This window comes from Notamacropus eugenii, chromosome 5 (genome assembly GCF_028372415.1).
Source record: "Notamacropus eugenii isolate mMacEug1 chromosome 5, mMacEug1.pri_v2, whole genome shotgun sequence".
Lineage (NCBI taxonomy): Eukaryota > Metazoa > Chordata > Mammalia > Diprotodontia > Macropodidae > Notamacropus > Notamacropus eugenii.
In genome coordinates this window covers 300516093-300532029 of record NC_092876.1, presented here as the reverse complement: position 1 = coordinate 300532029, position 15937 = coordinate 300516093, and the positions used below count along the sequence as shown (strand labels likewise).

Here is a 15937-nt window from a genome sequence, read left to right as displayed (position 1 = left end):
AGAAAATATAAGGGCATTGGACCCCTAGGGGAAAGGATTGGAGAGAACACTAGAAAGGGAGCCTTAGAGGAGTCACCAGAAAGTTAGAAAAAAGAGGGGCCAATATAAATGACCTCCTTTGTGTGCTACTTAGCTTTTTATTTTTAACATAGTCTCTCTACCAGTAATTGCTGTTATTCAGTCATTTCAGATGTGTTCAACTCTTTGTGGCCCCATGTGGGGGTTTTCTTGGCAAAACGACTGGAGTGGTTGGCCATTTTCTTCTCCAGCTCATTTTATAGATGAGAAAACTGAGGCAGAGCTGTAATTTGCTCAGATACACACAGCTAGAAAATGTCTGAGGCCAGATTTGACTCAGGTCTTCCTGACTCCAGGTCTGGTGCTCTACCCACTGGACCACCCAGCAGCCCCTCTCTACCAACAGCATGGATAATTGAAAGATGATAAGCCATTCTGCATTAACAAATCATAGACTGAGAACTGGGAATTTCAAGTACTTAACTCAGACAATATCCATTAATTTGGATCTCAGAGGCTATCCAGTCCAAAACAAACTAAATGGATTACTTCCCTTTTCTAAGACAGAGAGAGGGAGAAGGAACGGAGCCAGGAGCAGAAAAGCTATGCTTGGAAAGTCACAAAATCCTTCACAAGACCCAAACTGCTTTACAGATATGACTGACATCGAGCTCATTTTCAGTGTTGTGTCTTAAGTGTTCTTTTCTATCTCTTCCTAGGATGCCCTCTGTTCTTCACCCCTGTCCAAAATGGATCTGTGCTTTTAGGTACAGGTCAAATCTCATCTTTTCCAGAGATCCTTCCTTGACAGTCCAACCCACACAGATTTCTTCTAATTAGAAAAGCCTAAAATATTTGGAGTCTATACTTTTATCAAAGCACATCATTATGCGGTAATGTTTTTTTAATGCATTTATCTAATCACATTCTGCCTCCTTTAGGATCAATCTATCCATTTAACTTTCAAATGATGGTATGATTAATCTAAGGCTGACATTTGTACAAACAATTCTCATTCCTAAATTTCTATAATACTTCTCCCTATAGAAATCTGGAAAAAGAGGATTTGTCTTGAAGCTTAAGAATCTATCTCCTTCATTAAGGCCAATACATAAATTTCTCGTTATTCTGACAAACATAGATGTGTCTGTTCTTCCTTCCTTCCTTCCTTCTTATGCCCCTCACAATACCTTGAATATTACAGTGCCAGCAAATAATCACAAGATTTTATACCTAAATGGGACACTAGTAACTATCTTTTCCAACACTTACCCCACTCCTATTCCCCATTTTATAGATGAGGAAATTCAGGCTCATTGATGATAATGATTTCTCTGATACCACACCGTAAGTTGCAGAGCTAAGACTAGAATATATATATTTAAGTTCCAGTTTAGAGATTTTTCTACTCTAATACGCCATTTTCCCTATCCCATTAAAATCTAGGTAGGCAATATTTTGAATGAATCAAACAGGATTTAATTACTGAAGTACTTAAAGGATTTTCTTACATGATCTTTTTACCTGGGGAGGAGGGGGTTCCTATACAGTAGGTTCTAGAGATGGCCTTACAGCAAGCCTTCAGGATATTCAATTTCACCTTACAGTTAAAGGAAGGCATAATAATGATAATTATGATTTATCTGTACATTTGCTTTCAAAAAAGCTAATAAAGGCTAAAACTTCTCAGTCTTTTAGTCCCAAAGTAACCTTTTTCAAATCACATAAGCAAATAGCTTAGAATTCTCAGGGAGAGAGCTGGAATGAGAGTATAGAGTGTTAGGCTTGGAGTCAAGAACATGAGTTCTAATCCTTTGCTGACACTAGCTAAATGACTCTAGGTAAGTTATTTAATCCCTCTGTGCCTAAATGATTCACTAAGATCTAACTACTAAATCACAGCATCTTGGGATTTGGGGAAGAGTGATTTTGCCACATTGGAAATTCTTGACATTGATGATATCACAGGTCCTTCCAACATTCTCGTTTGGAGATCTCTTTTGTTCCCTGCTACAGTTCAAGATCTAAACAAGCTAAAGTTATTAATTTTTTTGTGCCAATTTGCATATTGTTGTGTATCAAGTCCCCTTTTATCTTCTGTCTTAGTCTCAATGTCTTAATCAAATAAATATATACAGACGTATATATGCATCTATGCATATCTGGGTGATTCCTTAGTTATTTTCTGAATAAACTCTATTTATCTTTATGGGATGCCCTGAAGCTATACAGCCAGTATGAACAATTCAGTGACCACATCTAGAACCATCCACCAAGACTTAACTGTAGCCTTCTGGTGCTAAACTGGACATTACAGAAACAAAAAGATCAAAAAGAAAGGTAGGAACATTTTATTCAGTAACAAGGGAACAAAACAGAGAAATCATAGTCACTGGTCCTGGATAAATGCTAAATATTCAATGAATATATGCTGAATTGAATGGAGTAAATATAAGTGCAAGGGTAGGGTGACTGTTACAAGGGAGGGCACAAATGATCAGGTAACTCAATCCTTTTGTTCTCTAATTCAGAAGCATTACAAGATAATATCAGATGACACCTATGACAAGCCAGCTTGCTTCTAGGACATTCCAGAGCAGAAAGTACACATTCTAAGGCTCAGATTTCTTGGAAACTTAGTTAATGACATCTGTGGATCACATACAGTTAGTAGAGACTTGGAATCAGAAAGACAGGTTTCAATATAGTCTAAGACACTTGAACTAGCTGTGTTACCATGGAGAAGTCACTCAATCATTCTAAATTTCAGTATTCTCATTTGCAAAATGGGGATGATAATAATATCTAAAATTATTGTATTTATTTTGTTCACATTTAATGTACATTTACTTAAGTATATACTATTTCTCCTGATAGAACATAAGCTCCTTAAGGGCAGGGATGATGTCACTTCTACCTTTGTATTCTCAGTACATAATAGGATAGAACTTAAAAATTATTTAATTGAATAGCCCTTTTCAGAAAGATAGTGAAGGTACCATTTCTTTACAATGGAAACAAACTAAGGCTCAGAAAGATGAAGTGATTTATTTATGTCCAAAGAGCTAGCAGTCTACTTCAGGCTCTTTTCACAAAAGGGTTTCTTTTTTGAAATGTAGGAGCTGGTGCCTAGAATCAGTACCAACTACGCTTACCAATATATACTACCATCCTTGACTGTAACTTCTCTTGGAGAAGATCACAAAATAGAACCAATTTCACTCAATATAAATTTGGGCTGCCTCACCTCAGCTGAGACCCTATTGCACTTTAACCATCTTTCTCTTCTATACCTATTGATTTCCTGGCTTATTCTCCAAAGAAAGTGTTTGAAACATTTTTTTTCTCTGCAATCCTCCAGCTAAATTCCAATATGTTACACACAAAAAATCTAACTTCTCATTCTGTGGAAAGACAGGCTGCTGGAAACTCGACTAAATTCCTTCTGCAAAACTTTAAGGCAAATCCCCTCAATTTGCACCCTTTATCTCATCTTCTCTAATAATCTGTTTTAGTAGTTGTCTCTTTTCTCATGTATTTCATTCCATGCCCTCTTCATGCATCTCCCTTGGCACCTTTGTTTTCAGTCTTCAAGAATGCTCAAACCCCTCCAATCATAATCTCCAATCACTGTCTTTCATTCTACTTTCTCATCAAACTGTAATTCTTCCTGCCATGGCCAAACTTCTGGAAAACATCTTTGTGGTATTTTCACTTATTCATCCTAAGTCCTCAATCCTATGTTATCCAGCTTCTATTCCTAAAACTCTACAAATGCTTTCAAAAAAAATTCATTTTCTATATTCAGAAGTTCTGGGCAGTTCTATTCTATTTCTTCTTGCATTATTGTGTTCATGATGTTCATCTCGTCATGTTCTTCTGGAAGATGAATGATCCTTACGCTATTTCTATGCATCCTGTCTTTGAGATCAGTACATTTTGCTTAGGTAGTACCATGTTTTCTTTGAGTATTATTGTTTTTCAGCTTCTCTTCTTCTAGACTATCCTTTACTCTTGTATATTTTCATTCTCAGTCTACTGTTTTCCCTTTCATTTCTTTGGTAATACTTGCCATAGCAAACTCTAATTTGTTTTTTATTACACGCACACACACACACACACACACACACACGCACACACATGTGCATACACACGTGCACACACACCTTGATGTGGTTCCATGTTCTTACATTCCACAGTGTCCTCTGTCTCATCAAATATGTTCAATAATTTTTCTGTGCTTTGTGGTATTTATCCATAGATACCTGAACTCATTTACTAGATCTGGATGCCCTAATTCCTTCTATTGTTAATATTTTCCCTGTTGAGTTTATGTTCAAGGCTTTTGAATTTTCTTTTTTCCTGAGATCCTTGGTAATTTGAGGCTCCCCCTATCTCCCTCTTATTTTCTCTTATTGCTCACCTTCTGGTGGTGATTTTCTTGTAGGCCAGATTTCAAAGTGTTTCAACTTCTTGCTACACAGTGTAATTCATGGTTCACCAGCCTAGGTCTCTGCCCCAAGTGACTCTGGTGTAGACAGAACTAATGCCAGATGGATACTGAGCTCTTTCCCTTAGGCTTAGTGGAATGCTGCACAAGCTCCATCTTCAAGCACAGGGTCCTGTCCTGATATCCTGTTTGGCTTCCTCTGTTCCTCAGTTCTCTCTCCTGGCATGGACAGTTCAAAATACTGCTGTACTTGTGCTATGGGATTGATTTTCATAGTTGTAGTTTCTAAGGCTAAGAGAGGAAGGAGGGCTGGGGTGTGGTGTAAAGCCCTATTTCAAGCCCTGACACGTGTCCTGCCCCTTTCCCTCTCCTCTGCTCTCCTGCATAGATCTTTTGCTGCACAGATCCCTGCCTGCCACCATGCTATGTGGCACAGTTCCAGCAAGCTTCTGCTCTTAGAGTGCATCCCTAACGCTGGCTGTCTGTCTAGACTTCAACAAGCTTCCAAAGACTAGAATGTTCACAGCGTGTCAAGGAAGCAATAAAAAGGGAGAGGGGACAGAGTGTGGGCCTGACTTTTGTTGAAAGCCTGTAAGCCTGGTCCTCAGGTGGGCGAGTGGAGCCTCATCGTCTATAGAGTAGGAGATGGGGGAGGGGTGCTGAATGAGTTCATGGATTTTGTTTTGTGAATTTTTTTAACCTTCTTTTGGACTCTAAATATTCTAGACCATGGACAAAGCTAAAGTTGTTTTATCTTTGCTGCATAATTTGTTTTGAAGAGGTTTAAGAGGTCTTAAGTATGAGAGAAAATGTCTACTCTTCCATGTAAGTGCTCACATGACCCAGTATTCCTCATTCTCATTCATTCTCATGGATTCAACCATCACCAAATCCAAAGATACACATCCACATTTCTAATGGCTCAGTCTGTCTATCTATCTATCTATCTCTCTAGGCCTGTCCTCCATTCACAATGATATATCCACATCACTAATGACTCAGATATGTAACATCTATCAGAACCTCAAATTCAACATGTTGAAAACTGATTACATAAGTGATAGGAAGGTTACTTGGACATCACTGAGAAAGATAGTTTGAAGAAAATATAAAATAAAGTCAGGAAGACAACCTAAGATTTCACATAAAGCAGGGGTGAGAACAAGGGAGATTATAGAGGAGAAAGATTGCATGGGTAAGAGCTAGAGTTTTCTCACATGTAAAAAGGACGCAGCTGGACTAAATGGCTTCTGAAGTCCCTTCTAGTTCTAGATCACACACTTAACTTGTAGTACAGAGTTTATCATTTCTTTTAAAATGTGCTCCTTCTCTTGCCTTCATGTTTTCCTCCTGGGACATACCATCCACCCAGTCTCAATGTTGAAAACCTTAGTGTTAGTTTTAACTATTCCCACCCTCTCATCTTTGTCACTTCAAATGACTTCCCACTTCCCAATTTTACTATTATGTTTGAGGGCATCAGTCACCATTTTCCCAGTCATCTGGGCACACAGCACTGGTGTTACTCTTGACTCCTCACTTGGACTTCCCTCACATATCTGTTGTCAAATCTTGTCAGCCCACTCCTAACACAGGCTTTCATCATCTCACAGTTGTATAACTTTCTAAATAGTCTTCCAGTCCTAAATTCCTATCCATTCCTCTCCATAATCCACTAAGCTGGCAAAGTAATTCCCCTAAAGTTCAGTTCTGACCATGTCACTGATTCCCTTCCCCATTCAATAAACTCCAATAGTTCCCCATTACGTCCAGAATCAAACATAAGCTCAGACATTTAGCATTCAAAGCCCTTCATAAACTGGCCCCTTCTTCTATATGTGATAATAATTCCTTAATTCTTAGTTTTTATTGTTCTGTGCTTTTATTCTTTTCATTTACATTACTCACATATATTTACAATACACTTTTCATATCACAACCAAATTAATTTTCCATATTGATGGAAGATGATGAGCCCACTCTAAAACCTTCAACCCATGTTTTCCCCAAACTCTACTACTAGATGTTCCTTGAACTCCTCATTTCCATGTATATTATCCATGACTCTGCGTAAACCATCCTTCACTCAACATCTTCCTTCCTAATTTGTGTCATCTAGATTCCCAATCTTCCTTCAAGTTATAACTGAATTGTTACCATCTCTATGAAGCCTTCCCAGACATGTCAGCTCTTGGGTCTGCCTCCCTATTCAGAAACTTCTTTACTGATTTGTTTGATCTCTCCTTTGACCAAATCATTCTCTTCCTTGCATCATATTTATTTGTACCCATGTTAGATCTACCATGCTGCAAGGACAGTATGAACTTTACATGAGCTGGGATAATTTTGTTTAAGGAGGCCAGGACACCATCCTCAGTATTTTGTAGTTCTCTAGAAGATGAGGATTTTAAAAGCCCAGAGCAGATGTAGCTAGAATAGTTGCTGATGTCTGACCTGATCCTCATTTGCCATAAGGGACATCTTTTTGATCCAGGGTTGGAGTCCTGAAGAAAGTAAATGAGGAGTGGCATGGCATTAGTTTTGTGGGTATCCATATTTTCCTGGAGTTGGGATTAGCCCAGCCTCCTGTTCAAAACTGATTTGTTGGTCTGCTCAGGGTTTATTATGGTGTAGTGGGAGACACACATAACTAAAATCTGATTTCTGCCCAGAATAGGGAATCTGTTTGACACGAAACAGTCATAAAGGGTTTAGGGAAACAAGATAAATCCAATTCACCAAACCTATCTCTTTTAGGAATCCCATCCTCTTTCCTGCTGACCCGTATTAGAAAAACAGTATTAGAGAAAATTCATTCTTCTGAGAGAATATACTTAAAGCTCCCCATATTAACTGTTTACAGATGGACAAAGAATAGTTCTGATATGTAACCTTCAACTTTTTAATTTTCTACAAAACTAAATATATCCTAAGCAAATTATTGCTTAAACTTCTCCTAAAAACTCTTAAGCTAATTAGGGATGAAAGTCCCCCACTCTAATACTCCTGTGGAGGCAATCATATACATAGGGGTAGTAATAGAGGAAGACTGAGGCCCTCTTGCCTCCAGAGATGACTCCAAATTTGTAGTTTCACCTCTGCTTCCTAATTGGTGTCACTTAGATTCCCAATCTTCCTTCAAGGTACAACTGAATCCATTTTCTTACCTTACAGCGATAGTCTCAGTGAGATTCAACACATTCTCCAGTAAGACCTCTGGATGATGGTCAGTAGTTCACACCTTTAGTTTATTAGTCTCCAGACCTATCAGTACAGCCCTTTCCATCCACGTGGCATCTAAATTCATAAAACAGCTCAATATGTACAAAGCATGATCCATAAAACATGAGTGCATATTCTCTGCGCATCTCTGTCTCAAATTATACCACGTAAAAAACCAATGATTTTTCATTTTCTTTACACTTGTAATACAGCTTTTCTAAACTGTTAGTAAGAGCTAGAGAATATTGATTTTTAAAATATGATTATCCCTTTTAAATTCCTTAATTTACTAGGCATCTCAATTGATGCAAAAAATATACTTGTTCCTTCAAGATATTCTTAAATTCTTTTCCTTCTGTCAAGCATCAATCATGCTAATACTACAAGGTCAGTGTGGGTTCTCTTCTAATCTCATTGAAAGAGCTCCCAAAATGTGGTCAAAATTAATGCAGTTACAGGATAACAGGTGCTTACATCTGGCCATCCAATTACCCAAGACTTCCTTTTACCATATGGTCCTTCCCCAGCTTCAGCCACAAGAACCACAAAGTCACTGCAATCCAATTCTGCCTAGTATGCCAAGATGTTCTGAGTCAGACCCAAGTCAGGCTACTCCAGTGAGTATGACTCAGGTTTGGAATGCAAAGAAACACTTGTGGACCACAAGATGCAGTAAAAAATATCTTTACCCCTAATAAAGTATTAAAGGACATAATTAACAAAAATAGATATTGCTTTTTTTCTACCTTGGCTTTCACCAGGCAGCAATGGCGAGTCAAAGAGACACCTTAAAGGTAAGTGTGAATTTCACTAGATCTTCCCATCGTTAGCTCTTCAGAGGCTGTGCTTTTTATGCTTCTAATATTCTAGACCAATCAAATACTGATAATGGCCTCCTAGCCATCCTTAAAGAAAAAACATCAAACACTATGCAAAATTTAGGCCATGTCTATTACACCCCAATAGAATATAAGCTTCTTGAGGAAAGATACTCTTCTTTTTTTTCATCCCAAGTGTTTTGCATAGTCTCTTGCACATAAAAAGGAAAAAAGCAAGTATTTATTAAGTACCCATCCTATGTCAGGCATTCTGCTACATTCTTTACAAATCACATACTCTTTTTTCCTCACAACAATCCTGGGAGGTTGATTCTACTATTATTCCTATTTTAAAGTTGAGGAAACTGAGGCATGCATACATTAAATGTCTTGCCTAGGGTCCTAAGTTTCGTGTCTGAGGCCAGTTTTGAACTGTTCCTGACTCCAAGTGCAGCATTCTATCCATTGTGCCAACCAGCACAATGGATAGAATCATCATTAAGCTGCACTTGATAAATGTTTCTTGAATTTCTTAGAGACTCCTTCATATAAAGGAGGTATGATATAGAGGAAAAGGTGCTAGATCTGGAATTAGAAGAAAGGAGGGTTGAAATTTTGCTTTTAGCAGTTCCCAGCTTTTGCCCATGGGGAGATTCACTTATCATCTCTGAGATTTAATTTTCCAAGCAGTAGTACCCTCATTTGAGTAAAATATGTAGCCTTCAAATCTTAAAGCACTAATAAACATCAATTAGTTATTATAATGTTATTCCTGTGCTCAAAATCCATCAATGATTTCCTATTATTTACTATATGAAGTTCAAATAAGCCAGGCATCCAAAAATGTCCAAAATTTCATACCACTGTTCTCAACTCTGTACTCTATATTCCAGCCAAACTGGATGACTCAGAATTACAAAATGTCACATTTAGAAGAGACCTTAGAGATCATCAGACCTAGCACCTTTCATTTTACAGATTAGGAAACTGAGGACCTAAAAGGTTAAGTGACTTTCCCGAGGTTACACAGCTAGTAAGAAACCAAGTAAGGATTTGCATATTTTTTGTTGTTCTGTCCCATCTACCCTAAACATCCTGCACTCTCACATTCATATCTTTGTTTAATATATTTTCAACACAGAATTTCCTGTCACCAACTCCCTTTCCCCTCCTACCAATCTTTCAAAATCCAGCTGAAATAACACCTTCCTCCAGGAAATCTTACATGATTCTCTCAGTTAGTAGTGACATTTTCTCTTGAATTTCATATAATCTGGCATCCACTACACCACATAATATGACAATTTCATATTCATGTAAGTACTTCTAAGTACTTACAATTCATTGCTTCATAATATTCTTACTTGTGGCTTTAAGAGGCAATATGGTATCATGAATAGAGCTCTGGACTTAAAGTCAAGGAAAGTTATGTGATCCTGTTCAAGTCACTGAATCTGTTACTTCATGCGCAAAATAGATGTAACAATAGTATCAATCTATTAGGGTTGTGAGGAGGTTCAAGTGAGATAATGTATATAAGGAATGGTATAAACTCCAAATTACTATATTAATTTAATGTATTATTAAATCATCTAAAATGCAAAAATAAAAAATGTAGGACATGTGTGCCAACAATTGAAAAGTTCCTATAATCGCTGTTTGAAGATCATGGAATCGAGGTCTGGAACGAACACGCTCCAAATGTTGTGGGAGAAGTAGACCATGTGTCCTACATCTAATAGACAATAAAATCCATGAAACTAGGTGCCATATCCTCTCTAATGTTGTATTTCTCAGAATCTCTAGAAGAAAGCTCTACGATCATAGTAGACCGATGTTATAAATATGTCTGCTGAATTAGAAAGACAAATGCTAATGAAAAACAGACGTGTGAACTGAACCATTGAGTTTTCATTGGTGATCACTTTGCTCAATCGGCCAATGTGCCACAGCAACCTGACACCCATATGGAAAAAATGTGATTCATTCCCACTTCCACATGAAGTAACAATATCACAATTTCAGAGATAACTGAGACCTTTATGAACTAATGCAGAACAAAGTAAGCCGACCTAGAATAATTTATACAATGCTACCAATATTATAGAGAAAAACAACTTTGGAAGAAGCCTTTAGAACTCTGATAAATATAATGATAAATCATAATTTCAAAAGAATAAAAATGAAATACACCAGTCATGACCCAGAAGACATAAATTAAAAATACAGGAAGAGGCATATATTTTCAGATAGGATTAATATGGGAATTTGTTTTTGCTAAACTAGACAGATGTGTATTGAGGGATTTAAAAAAATTACCTGTTCAATAATTTGGGGTAGTGAGACAGGCAGATTAATTTTTAAAAGGTTTGTTACTTGAAAAAATAAAACACAAATGTTGCTCTTGTTCAGTTGAGTCTGACTCCTCTTGACATCATTTGGGCTTTTCTTGGCAAAAATATGAGAGTGGTGTACCATTTCCTTCTCCAGCTCCTTTTACAGATGAGGAAAGTGAGGCCAACAGAGTTATGTGATTTGCCCAGGGTCACACAACTAGTAAGTATCTGAGGCAAAGTTTGAACTCAGAAAGGTGAGCGCTCCTGACTCCGAGACCAGCACTCCATCCACTGTGCCACCTAGCTACTCAGCACAAATAACAGACATTAAAAACATAAAAGACAAAAGTGAGCAAGAAAAAGAGGTAACAGCACCTCATTAAGCAATGTCCTTCTACTTTATTACCCAAGATCAGAACTCCTTATATTGCATTCAGTTACCAAGTAAAAACAATTGATCTTTAGTTGAATATTATGAATGACACAGGAAAAAGAAACCCACACAGAGACACTTAAGGGAAATAGTTTATTTGGCTGTTGCTTCAGTCATGCCTGAATCTTCCTGACCTGATTTGGGGTTTTCCTGGCAAAGATACTAGAATAGTTTGCCATTTCTTTCTCTAGCTCATTTTACAGATGAGGAAATTGAGGAAAAGAGGGTTAACTGACTTGTCCAAGGTCACATAGCTAGTCAGTGTCTGAGATCAAATTTGAACTCAGATTTTCCTGATTCCAGGCCTGGCATCCACTACACCACCTAGCTGCCCTGTAGTTTATTTACCCAGTGAAAATAAGCCCAGGGACACATTCTCTATCCTGAGAAGAAAGGAGACACATACAAGACAGCATATGTAAAAGAAATATCCTTCAATAATGGAAGATTTTCCACTGACCCATATGCAATAACTGTCCCTTGCTGCTTATGAAGATGTATGAACTGCTTTGAAATTAACTTGAAAATGTCAGTAACCCTGAACTGTGGAACACACTGTCAATCAGCCCAGCCAGAGTTGTCAAAACTGACACAAAGGAGAAAGACATGGACAGTCAAATACCAATGCTCAAGAGCTCTGGTCGAATCTCTTTCCCTCTATTTCCCTTCCACATCACTGGATCCCCTACTAAATGAAACCTCTTTAGCACAACAGTAACAAGCTGCCTAGGCTTCTTAAGACCCCTGGGGACACACTGCAGGTCAAAAACATCACCTGTAAACTGTTTTCTGCTACAGAGGCAAATATATATGCATATATATGTGTATGTGTGTGTGTGTGTGTGTGTGTGTGTGTGTGTGTGTGTATTCTATGAGGAACTGCTGGACTTTTGTTAAGTGAAGATGTGTCTCATTTTATAGAGATGAGATATTCCTAAAATGTTTCATGCAAATCACATTTCTGCACAAACCCAAATCAAACCCTGTTTTAACTTTATGACATGATCTGAGTAATTAAAGAAATATTACACTTAGAAGTCTACCTGCCAAAACAAACCCAGGGAATGATTATATGAACACAATTACAAGACACTTTTTGCACAAATAAAGTCAGATTTAAGTAAGTGGAAAAACATTAGTTGCTCATGGGTAGGCCGTGCTAATATAATAAAAATGACAATTCTACCCAAATTAATATACTTATTTAGTGCCATACCAATTAAACTATCAGACAATTACTTTCTAGAGCTGGATAAAATAATATCAAAATTCATTTGGAAAAACAAAAGGTCCAGAATATCAAAGGGACTAATGAAAAGAAATGCTTGGGAAGGTGGCCTAGCGCTACCAGACCTCAAACTGTACTATAAAGCAGCAATTATCAAAACCACTTGGTATTGGCTAAGAAACAGAGAGGTAGACAAGTGGAATAGACTTGGCACTCAAGATGCAGTAGGCAAGGAATACAGCAACCTTCTGTTTGATAAACCCAAGGACCCCAGCTTCTGGGATAAGAACTCATTGTTTGACAAAAATTGCTGGGAAAACTGGATAACAGTGTGGCGGAAATTAGGCATAGACCCATACCTGACACCGTACACAAGAATAAAGTCCAAATGGGTACATGATTTAGGTATAAAGATTGATACCATGAATAAACTGGAGAAGCAAGGAATAGTGCATTTATCAGATCTATGGAGAAGGGAAGAATTCTTTACTAAAGGAGAGATAGAAAGCATTATGAAATGCAAAATGGATAACTTTGATTACATTAAACTGAGAAGTTTTTGCACAACCAAACCCAATGCAACCAAAATCCGGAGGGATGTAGTAAATTGGGAAAGAATTTTTACAGCTAAGCTCGGGGATAAAGGCCTCATTTCTAGAATATATAGAGAACTGACCCAAATGTATAATCATACAAGTCATTCCCCAATTGATAAATGGTCAAAGGATATGAACAGGCAATTTTCAGAGGAAGAAATTAAAGCTATCTATAATCATATGAAAAAATGCTCTAAATCACTATTGGTTAGAGAGATGCAAATCAAAACAACTCTGAGGTACCACATCACACCTATAAGATTGGCAAACATGACAGAACAAGAAAATGATAAATGTTGGAGAGGATGTGGGAGAGTTGGAACACTAATTCATTGTTGGTGGAGCTGCGAGCCCATCCAACCATTCTGGAGAGCAATTTAGAACTATGCCCAAAGGGCTACAAAAATGTGCATACCCTTTGACCCAGCAATATCACTACTAGGACTATATCCCCAAGAGATCATAAAAATGGGAAAGGGTCCCACATGTACAAAAATATTTATAGCAGCACTCTATGTAGTTGCCAAAAACTGGAAGTCAAGGGGATGTCCATCAATTGGGGAATGGCTGAATAAATTATGGTATATGAATGTAATGGAGTACTATTGTGCCATAAGAAATGATGAACAAGAAGACTTCAGAGAGGCCTGGAAGGACTTATATGACCTGATGCTGAGTGAAAGGAGCAGAACCAGGAGAACTTTATGCACAGCAACGACCACAGTGTGTGAGAGTTTTTTCTGGTAGACTTAGATTTTTGTAATAACACAAGAACTTCTTACAAAAAAAAAAAAAATCCCAATGGTGGATCTCAAGGCAAAATGCCTTCCACACTCAGAGAGAGAAATATGGAAGTCACTCACATAATGTAGCAGATCATGTTTGTGTATGTGTATGTGTTTGTGTATCATGTTCTGATTTGTTATACGATTTCTTTCATTTATCTTTGTCTGACTACATAGCATGACTATAGTGAAAATATACTCAATAGGAAAGTATATGTAGAATCTATACAGCATTGTATGCAGTCGTGGGGAGGGAGGGGGGTAGTGGGGGGTAGGTGGGTGGGGATAAAATCTCAATTGTATGGCAGTGATTGTTAAACATTAAAAAATAAAAATAAAAAAAAAGAAATATTACAGTAAATGCTTTTCCAAATAAAGAAACCTGGAGATTACGCATACAAGGTATTAGAGACATGAGACCAGAGCCGACTGGAGAGAGGAGAACAGACTCAGTGATTACCCCATGCATCGATTACTTTTGGTAAAATGAATTACCTTGTGAATCTCCTGATTTATATCTTTTTTTGTTGTAAGTCTGAGTTTCCATATGTAGGATACTGTTAAAACTAGATTTATCTGTATTCAATCTCAGAGGTAGTAGAGGTTCTAAGGCCTCCCTGGGTTTCAGGTTCTTTCTTTTCCCCTTTCTCCTCCTTCTTTCCTCCCTTTTTACATTCTGTTCATATTAACAACAAGACATAACTATTATTTCCTAGTACTATATCAATAAAACTCTTTCTTACATCAAAGAATTACAATTTAGGAAAGAACCATATTGACCAACACATCAATGGTATTTGGCATGAGATGCTGCAGCCACCATTTTGCTATAAAGAAGAAGGTACGTGTCCACAGTCTCTCACGGACTGGTTCATGCGCTGATCTGACTTGTGATGTCTTCATTTCCATAACCGAGGAAGCTACCATAGTTATTGTTTATTTGATTCACCTTGCTAGTTCACATTATTTTCCCCTCTCTCTGAATTCTTCACATTATTCCATATGAGGTAATAATATTCCACTATATTCTTATGTCTCAATTTTTTCAGATGTTCCCAAATAAATGGGCACCCACTTCTTTTTTATTTTCATCTTCTTGTGACCTCCAAAAGTATAAATGCAGTAAATATTTTATTATATAGACCTTTTATTCTATTGTTGGTCTTCCACCAATACTAGCTCTGGGTCACAACAGTATTAACACTTTTGTACTTATAGTTCTAAATTGTCTTCTATTTTACAGCTCCACCAACAGGGTACCAGTACACTTCTAAGTGTCTTCCTATACCCCTTAGTTCTGTTTTGTCATCTTTGCTAATTTTTTGGACATGGGGTAAAAATTCAGAATTGTTTTATATGTATTTTCCCTGTTAGTAATGTTTAGGAGTGTTTGATATGTTGATGATTGAATGATGGAAGATTAGGCATTTTCTTCTATTCTTATGACCTCTCAAATAAGACTTACACATGAGAGAAAAAAAAAACAATTTCGGTTATCTCCATGGGCACCAGGAATTCTAACAAGGAAAAACCAATGAACTACCAATAAAGAAGATTATACTTAACCCCTAACCTGTTCACTCAGCACCTCTTTCCCCATTACGCACCAAACTCCTGTACTTATAGACTTGCAACAGAACTCAACTCTTTGGTGTTTCAGTAACTGAACGCCTTTTGAGTCATTCAAAATAACGATCTTCTCCTGGACTTTAATAAGATGGGAGGGGTATGATATAGTAAAATGATCACAAAACTGGATGCTCTAATATATGTGTTTTATTCCCAGCTCTCCTTGCTGATATTCAAGAAGTCAATACTCACTATGAGCTTGAGTTTCCTCATTTCTAAAATGGTGGTGGAGGTGGGATAGATGATGGAAAATACAATAAATAGTGTGCCTTCTGGGAAAATAATTCTATGATTTAGGTGCTGGCATTGTGTTTCCAGTATTATGCTAGGTGCTGAAAAGAAGCAAGGAAGGAAGGAAAAAAGGGAAAGAAGAAGGAAAGGAGTAAAGCGAGTCAGTAAGGAAGGGTAGCTAGGTAGCACAG

The 15937-nt window shown here is 37.4% G+C and overlaps 1 protein-coding gene across 9 annotated transcripts in view; it reads right to left on the bottom strand.

The window, feature by feature from the left end:
- Positions 1-15937, bottom strand: part of NCKAP5 (NCK associated protein 5) — a 1146457-nt gene that overhangs the window by 922516 nt on the left and 208004 nt on the right. The window contains exon 2 of one of the 9 annotated variants that reach the window (XM_072613280.1): positions 7636-7765. The exons of the other annotated variants lie outside the window; for them this stretch is intronic. The gene's annotated coding sequence lies outside the window, so the exon portion shown is untranslated. The remainder of the gene's footprint in view (positions 1-7635; positions 7766-15937) is intronic. 9 annotated transcript variants of the gene reach the window in all.